This window comes from Nannobrachium achirus, assembly GCF_963921795.1.
Source record: "Nannobrachium achirus genome assembly, chromosome: 12".
NCBI lineage: Eukaryota > Metazoa > Chordata > Actinopteri > Myctophiformes > Myctophidae > Nannobrachium > Nannobrachium achirus.
Genome location: NC_137832.1, coordinates 53,782,107 through 53,790,119, shown reverse-complemented (window position 1 = coordinate 53,790,119; position 8,013 = coordinate 53,782,107). Strand labels below are relative to the sequence as shown.

The 8,013-nt window shown below is 45.2% G+C and overlaps 1 pseudogene across 1 annotated transcript; it reads left to right on the top strand.

The window, feature by feature from the left end:
- The first annotated feature begins 275 nt into the window (after nt 1-275).
- LOC308295708 (chromatin modification-related protein MEAF6-like) lies at nt 276-7,181 on the top strand (annotated as a pseudogene). Its single transcript has 5 exons — nt 276-317; nt 1,788-1,817; nt 3,519-4,063; nt 6,658-6,793; nt 7,114-7,181. The product of its transcript is annotated as a chromatin modification-related protein MEAF6-like (transcript).
- The last annotated feature ends 832 nt before the right edge of the window (nt 7,182-8,013 follow it).

The window sequence follows — 8,013 nt, the reverse complement described above, 5'->3', positions numbered from 1 at the left end:
GACTGATCCAGAGCATACTGAGTGACTGCTAGCTTGCATAATGTCTTCAGACTAGGATTTAAGTCTAAGATGGACAGCTCATCTGATTCGGATCCTCCAAGGAGGATGACACGATCTCCCACCATGCAGCAGCAGCCATTGTACATCTTTAGCGGGTTTCCCTTGGGCTTAATCTCCTTCCAGGAGAAGGTCTCTGGGTTGAATTTCCACAGATCATTGAAGTGAGTCTGACGAAAGCCACCAAAATATGTACAGCTCTCCAATGTAGGTAAAGGATGAATGACCATAACGTCTTTCTGGAAGAAGCTGTGCAGAAGGTGTGATCAGCCAGCAGTTGTTCTCTGTGTCAAACAATCTGATGTTGTTGTCCTCTTCCGAATCGCTCCCAAATACAAACATCTGTGTCCCAATGATGGGGACAGAGTGATAACATGAAGGAGGTGGAGGTGTTCCTCTGGTGTTAATTAAAGACCAGACCATTGGGGTGGTGTCCAACTTGTAGATGCCATTTCTATATCCAGTCAGCTTGGTACATCCTCCATGGATAAACATTACCTTCCCCAAGACACAGGCTGAGTGGCCGAAGCCTCGCAACAGCCAGACTCTCCCAGGGGAGAGTCTGGGAGTTGTCCATAGACAACGCATTACGTGATGACGTAGTTACTTACTTTGACTGACAGGTCCAGTCAGTAGCCACCAGCGCATCAAAACATCATCGGCAGAACAGCAAATACGTCTTTTCCAGACAGAAATTCCAAAGGTGCAAACTGTTGTTCGTTTTTAAGTTATGAGATGCCGTTGATTTCAGATAAAACTTCGCTTAATGCGATTTTGCGATTATTTGCGATTTGTGAATTCGCAAACCTCCTTAAGAGGTTCACTAGAGCAGTGTTGTACCCGAACGCGTTCAATGAACGATCGTTCATGAACACGTTCATATTTTGGGCGAACGTGAACTGAACGTACGCTCTTCAGAAGGTGACTGGATGGTCAGAAAAAAATATTGTGAAATATCTGCGTTGCATATGCTGCCATTTGTCTGCACAGTCAAATCTGTGGTTTTATTTCTTTACTCAGAGAGTACAAATGGAACAAAATGGGCCCTTATGGGTCCATTTGGTTCCATTTGTACACTATCAGAGTTATCAAAGGTGCTATTAGACCAGTGGTTCTCAAACCTTTTCATGTCAAAGACCCCCAAATTAATAAATTAATATGTATTTGACTGCAGACCCCATCAGAAAATAAAATCTGTTGTGCCAGAGACACCTATTCAATTATATGTATTTTCACGGTCAAATACATATCATTCTAGGGGGTCCTTGACATGAAAAAGGTTTGAGAACCACTGATAAAGAGACATACGTTTTTCAGAAAACCATTAGGATTTAGGACCACTAGGACCACTCTGCGCTCTCTCTCTCTCTCTCTCTCTCTCTCTCTCTCTCTCAGGGGCAGGGGCTGAAGTTTCTAAAAGGGCCTTTTGGTGAAAATATTGAAAATAGCCGACCTCCAAGCTCACAACGCACCGCGCTGCGAGGAGAGTTTGGACATGCATGGCCATTCTCTTGAATGCTGCCTTGAGGTACGGTGTGGCATGGAAAGGGGAGCATTTACATTTCTTTCACCATAGTAAAAACTGCATTCATGGTCTGGAGAGGGCACTTTTTACAGACGGATAAAAGGGCAGGGGCTCGAGACCCCTTTGATGTCTATGTGCTGCTGTGCACGTGCCTGCTCATCAGCACCAGGTTTCTATAGCTCTTTACGTCTCCCCCCTCCTGCAGGAGAGGCCAGCCAGCTCCAGTATGGTGGATGTACGTCTGAGACACTGTGGGGCTGTTGGGACGGAGCCATGTGACGGCGGAGGGAGGGAGGGTGGGAGGGGGGGAGGGAGGGAGCGCTGCCAACAAGAGCAGAATGTCATTATGAGTGGAGGCTGCTGTGGGCCCCGCCGCCATCACAGGGAATTCATCACCGCAAGTGATGATGATAATGGACTTTGCTGCAAATGACTTTGGAAGAGCAGGCTTTTTGGCAAGCAGGCGCCGGGGCGGCTCTGACTGGAATTTCCGACCCCTTATACTTCAGAAAAGCTGGAGGAGGAGAGAAAAAAAAGTGGGTCTGGTGGGGGGAGGGGGGTGGGAGGGGGTTCTGGTGGTCCAGCTGGACCCCAAAGATGACAGACCCTGTGGTGGTCATCATGGAAGTGACAATGTGTGAGCCAGTGTAATCATCTTCCACATTATGTCCGGCATTACTGCTCTAGAGTGGTGTTAGTCAACCTTTTTATTTATTTATTTCAAGGACCCCCAGTTTGACATGCACCAGGCCCCCATTTGATTAAAAAGCCCCATTTGATTAAAAGAAAAGGGGTCTGGTACCTCAATCTGCACTGCAAAGTCCTCAGTGTTAATTTAACTCTGAGAGTGCAAAAAATACAACATTTTGTTGTTGCTAAAATGGTGGTCTAAGTTAAATATCTACTGTTTGCCCCCCCCTCTCTCATACACATTCATTGTCTACCTCTCTCCATCTTTCTCTCAGACTTCTACCATTCAAATGGCTCTCTAATCTGCAAAGTCTGATCGTTAATTCCTTGTGTCAGTTACGTTTGTCTCAGCAGTCAATCAAAGGTTGCATTTCGAATTATGAGTGTCGGGGTTTCCTCTGGTGAAAGGATGTAAGATCTGTACTGTTATTGACATTAGGTCTACACAAGTTAACAGTCAGTTGTATGTATGACTGACAAGCAGAATGAGATGTATATTTACAGTATATCTGAAAGGTGGCATGTGGCAGCATAGGAAAAAAAATCATTTAGTTTGTGTCATATTTTAGTCTTCTGAATGTCTAGTTTTAGTTAGTGTTAGTCGACTAAATTTACAGTTGAATTTGTCAACAAAAATGTATTTGGGCGTAGCCGTGATGGCAGATTTTACACTTGGTTGCTTACTGAAAATAGCCAATCTACTGTACAAGCTAACAACACGTCACAGAGTGTGAGTGTGGTCTCTAAAGGATTAGTTTTTTGGCTTTTCTGCCTTCATTGATAGTTCAAGTGAAGATTGACAGGAAAGAGGGAGAGAGAAATGGGGAGAGACACACAGCAAAGGTTGTCGGGAACTGGACTCAAACCCACGACACACTGTCATGCATTAGAGCCTATGTATGCACCTGGATCGCTAGTCCAGCGGGGGCCCCATATTGGTCTCTCAAGCGATTCACACATCACATAATCTAACATTTAACTCAGTAGGGATGTCCACGAGGGATGTCCGCATCAAATCAGTCAAAACATGTTATTATCAGCAACTCTAATTTCTAATGTTCATGTAACAAGTCAAATGGGGCCCTTATCATACTGAAACCATGCTCAAATTTGGAGTCATACGTCATAGATACGTCAGAGATTGACTGACGTCACATGCGATGCGATCAGTCACATGCTGGCCACATGCAGTCCGACATCCACAGTTTAGTTTTTTGGCCAAACAAGAACGATCGTGGCGAAGCAGACCAAAGCGGCATCACCAGAGATTCCCGGTGCTCGTCGGGAACTCGAAGAACTGGTGAGGAGGAAGCGAGAACTGACTGAGACACTGGTGAACTTGGAAAGACAGATCTATGCATTAGAGGGCAGCTACTTGGAAGACACCCAGACACACGGGAACATCATCAGAGGATGGGACAAATACCTCACCACCACCAACCGAAACAACTCCCACAGCAAGACGATGGACAGAAGAAATGGAACGGTCAAGGAAGCGGAGCGTTTGTTCAGCAACTCTTCCGTCACGTCAGCAGTTTGTGCACTTGGCAGTGTACCAGATCATATGAAGTGTGATGTGAGCCCAGTGGTGGGACAGAGCAGCGACGTCTCTCCAGACCTCCAGAACCAAGACCACCGGTCAGGAGGATCCAGTAGATGGACATGGAACCCTGCAGGACCAGAAGCCACTGACAGCTCCCTCATCCTCCTCAAGCGGCCTCCACAAGAAGAGGAAGAACAACAAATAGACTTGGCTTGAAAGTGAACAAGAAACCTATAGAGCCAGGGGGGGTACCGTCATTAATTTGGCTGTTCGGTGCTGCCAAGATTCTGTGACTACCCGAACTTGGGATAAAAGTACTTGAGTACTTTATTTTCAAAATATTTAATAAGGTGTCGGGGTGCCAACTTGCGTCTTGCCTACTTGTGCGTCAGCAGAGCACGCCATGAGGTGCGCTCAGCTTCCACCATTGGCTTTTAATGATGACATTACCAGGAATGCTCTTATATACCAAACTCCGCTGACATCACCACTGGCAACACCAGGAATGCTGGTCCCTCATTGGCTGTTAACACATGGGCGGCCAAGGTTTATAACATTTATAGCTGTTGCTGGTGCCACCATTGACTTACGTTATGTTTTGATGAGCCCCGCAAGCTTCGTGCGTGTGCACGTGCGTGTCCAGAGAAGATTGAGGAGGTACTCCATTTGTTTACAAACGCTCGCGAAACTCGCGGTAAAAAAATCGCGGTAAATTCGCGGTAAAGTGTCGCCGTGAAAACAATCAGCTCTCTGCCTCCATGGGGCTGTTTTTACCTCATTCTCAGATAAAGCCGTTCTTATGTTTCAAAGTAGAATCTAAAGCCATGTAAAATCCTTCCGTGTGGGGAGAGACAGGGGGCTTCCTGCCCTGGCTGGGTGACGTAATGGATTCAGGGCATGCAAAGGGAAGCTGCGGTCTCGAAAAGTTAACTATTTGTTGACTCGTCCCTCGACGATATAACTTCCTGTGGCAGGGTGACATCTAGTGGCCATAACTCGTCCCTGAACGAGTTTGGCTCCCCAAGTGTTAATGATGACGTTGCCATCATTAACAGCTGGGCTCAAACACAGCTACCTACATACACAACCGAACGCAGTATACTTGCTCGCTCTGCTGGCGCAAGTAATTAAAGACTATACAGATTGATCAGGCTGAAATCCTGCCCAAATCTGTAGTCATCCAGTGGTCCTCAAACATTTTCATGTCAAGGACCCCCAAACTGCATTTGGCCCCCGGATGGCCAGATGCACTTTTGAAAGGATTTTAAGTGGAGATAAGATTTTTCCAACATTAATATCAAACACATAGCCATCCCTCATCTTGCTCTGGGACCCCCTGGATCCGCCCCAAGGACACCTGGGGGTCCCCCGACCCCACTTTGAGAACCAGCGGAACGTAAAATGCCTCATTAAAAACGATAATACTTGAAAGCTTGCACTTTCTGTCATTAGATCAAATGCAGGTTGTGGTCATGAAGAGGTGGTTTAATGTGCAAATGACTTTAGACTGCAGCAGCATCGGTAGACTGTTCACCGCGTCATTAGCCATTTTACCCACTTTCTTCATAATGCAACATTCTGTCATGCATATTCAAATATGCGATCTTTATTTTTTTTACTTTTCCATGCCAAGAACGCTTAAATGGTCATACTGTAATAGCCTCTGGCTGCAGCCCACCTAAATGCAAATGGTTTAGAAAAATAAAATAATGAAATAAAGAAAAGAGCTGATCTACATTAATTAAGTTATTTTAGCAATATAAATTTGTCAAAATAGCAGGTCCATAAGCTCTTATAGATCGGCTATTCTCGAATTGACAATGTATAGATTATACATGTTTGGCAATATTAATCTAAATCCACAAATTAACATGCAAGTATTGATTAATTATAGTAGAGTAAAAAGTACAACATAACGTGCTGAACAATGGACACACTAAGAAACGCAAATGTACCTCTGTGTTGCATAGCCTACAGAGATGGAAAAGGTGTCTTACTTGAGTAAAGATATTGCAATATAGAAAAAAAGGTACTGCAATATAGAAATACTGTTACAAGTAAAAGTCCGGAAGTCTTGTAAACTCTGTTACAAGTAAAAGTCCGGAATTCAAAAGTAAAAGTAAAAAAGTATTGGCATCAAAATATACTTAAGAGTACCAAAAGTAAAAGTACAAAATGTTTGAAAATGGCAGATGTGACACGTTGTGAGCTTGTAGATCGGCTATTTTCAAATAGCCTAGGTATAAAATAGGGCTAAAGTGGATTAATTTTATTTATAATATAATCATTATATCTGCAGTAACTAGTTAATCAAGTTTTCAAATAACTGTAGTGGAGTAAAAGTACAATATTTAGATCCGAGATGAGGTGGAGAAGAAGTAAAAGTACTGAAAACTGGAAATACTCCAGTAAAGTACAAATATCTCAAATGTGTACTTAAGTACAGTAGTTCTTTGTTACTTTACACCACTGGTTGTGTACTTAAAAGTAAAAGTAAAAGTGCTTTCCACCACTGACTGTATATGTGGGGAATGTCTGAGGGTTGCTTCAGCACAGCGAGTGCTCTCTTCTCCAGCTGCTAGTAATGTGACAGTTGTGTTTGGGCTTTGCAGTTCAGTGGACAGTGTTGTTCCGGGGAGAAGGCAGGAGGATGGTACCCAACTTATCTGATTACCCATCACGTACATCAGCCATTCATCCTGCACGCCGGCCAACTTTTACAATAAGACAGCCGTCTGCCTGGGAGACTGCAGCGAAGCAAGAGAGGAGAGGAGAGGAGAGGAGAGGAGAGGATGCTGGCATGGATGCGGTTGTAAACAAAGCTTGAGTGACGTGGCTGCAGACACTTTGTGAGACCCAGCTGAAGGTTCACCACATGCATCAGCGGCTCTCTGTGATGGATGAGGTGTGCTGCTACAATGTGGAGCACCGTGCTGTCCTAAAGAAACTGCTCAGCCCCTCCCTGCCATGCTTCTTTTGTACGTTGTCTATTGGTTATCCATCTTAGTTCATGCAGAATCTTCTGAAGTTCTTGTATTCTATGACAATTGCTAGTCTGGCCAATTCAAATACTCATATCTTGAAATTATAACTGCTTTTTAGTTTGGAGATCACTTGACTAGCGTTTTGACGACTTTGTCGTTCACGACGTGGCCATTGCTACTCCTCACCCTTATTTTAATTTGATTTACAGATCTGCACTGATCTCATAAATAGCCCCTATGGAATCCTCAAGACTAAAATCAGTCCCCGGGAGTGAGAACTTTAACCCCTGTGCACCTCTAATGGCTCTGTCTAGTACACAGGGACAGACTCAAGGATCCCCCCACCACCCCCACCCAGAAGGACCACTGGGTGGGCAGTTAGTTGTAAGGCATGGACCACTGGGTGGGCAGTTAGTTGTAAGGCATGTCTGGGTCTCTTTAGTTACTCGCGCCAGCAGAGCACGCAAGTACTGCGTTCGGTGGCGAATCTGTCGCGCATCTGTTTGTGTTTACGCCCGTAGCCAATCAGGGATCAGCATTGGTGACATCACCATCAACAGCCAATGAGGGACCAGCATTCTTGATGATGTCACCAACATAAATGCAACCAAATGCGATATAAATAACACGGCGCAAGTTGGCGCCTCGGCAGAGTGCCTACTGCCCAGGGGCCCCATGCATGCAGGGACCCCTGGCTGGCAAGGGGTCCCATTGGCCTGGTCCATAATCCAGCCATGCAACTAGTATCCGTTTGACGCATATGTTCTCATCGATGCAGTTTGTCAAGCTGTAGACGTATGACATCTTGATAGTGAAACCATATGGGAATGGGGATACAACATAAGTGCCCTATATACAGCATTCAACATGCAATCACCACCGCCACCTGATGTTCAGGTAATATACTGTAGAAGCCCAACACAGACGTAAACACTTTCTGCTCGCTTGGGCTCAAATCATAATGCTGGGTGTATTCTCATATTGCCGGAGCATATGCTCACCTCTACGTTAACTCCTGCTGTAATTAAAATTCATCCCTCAGTGTCGCACCCTTAGTTTTTTGTTACGGCTAAATAATGCCACAGGGGGACACTGCGTGTGCGTGTGCGCGTGTGTGTGTGTGTGTGTGTGTGCGTGTGTGTGTGTGTGTGTGTGTGTGTGTGTGTGTGTGCGCGCGTGCGTGTGCGTGTATGTGTGTGTGTGTGTGTGTGTGT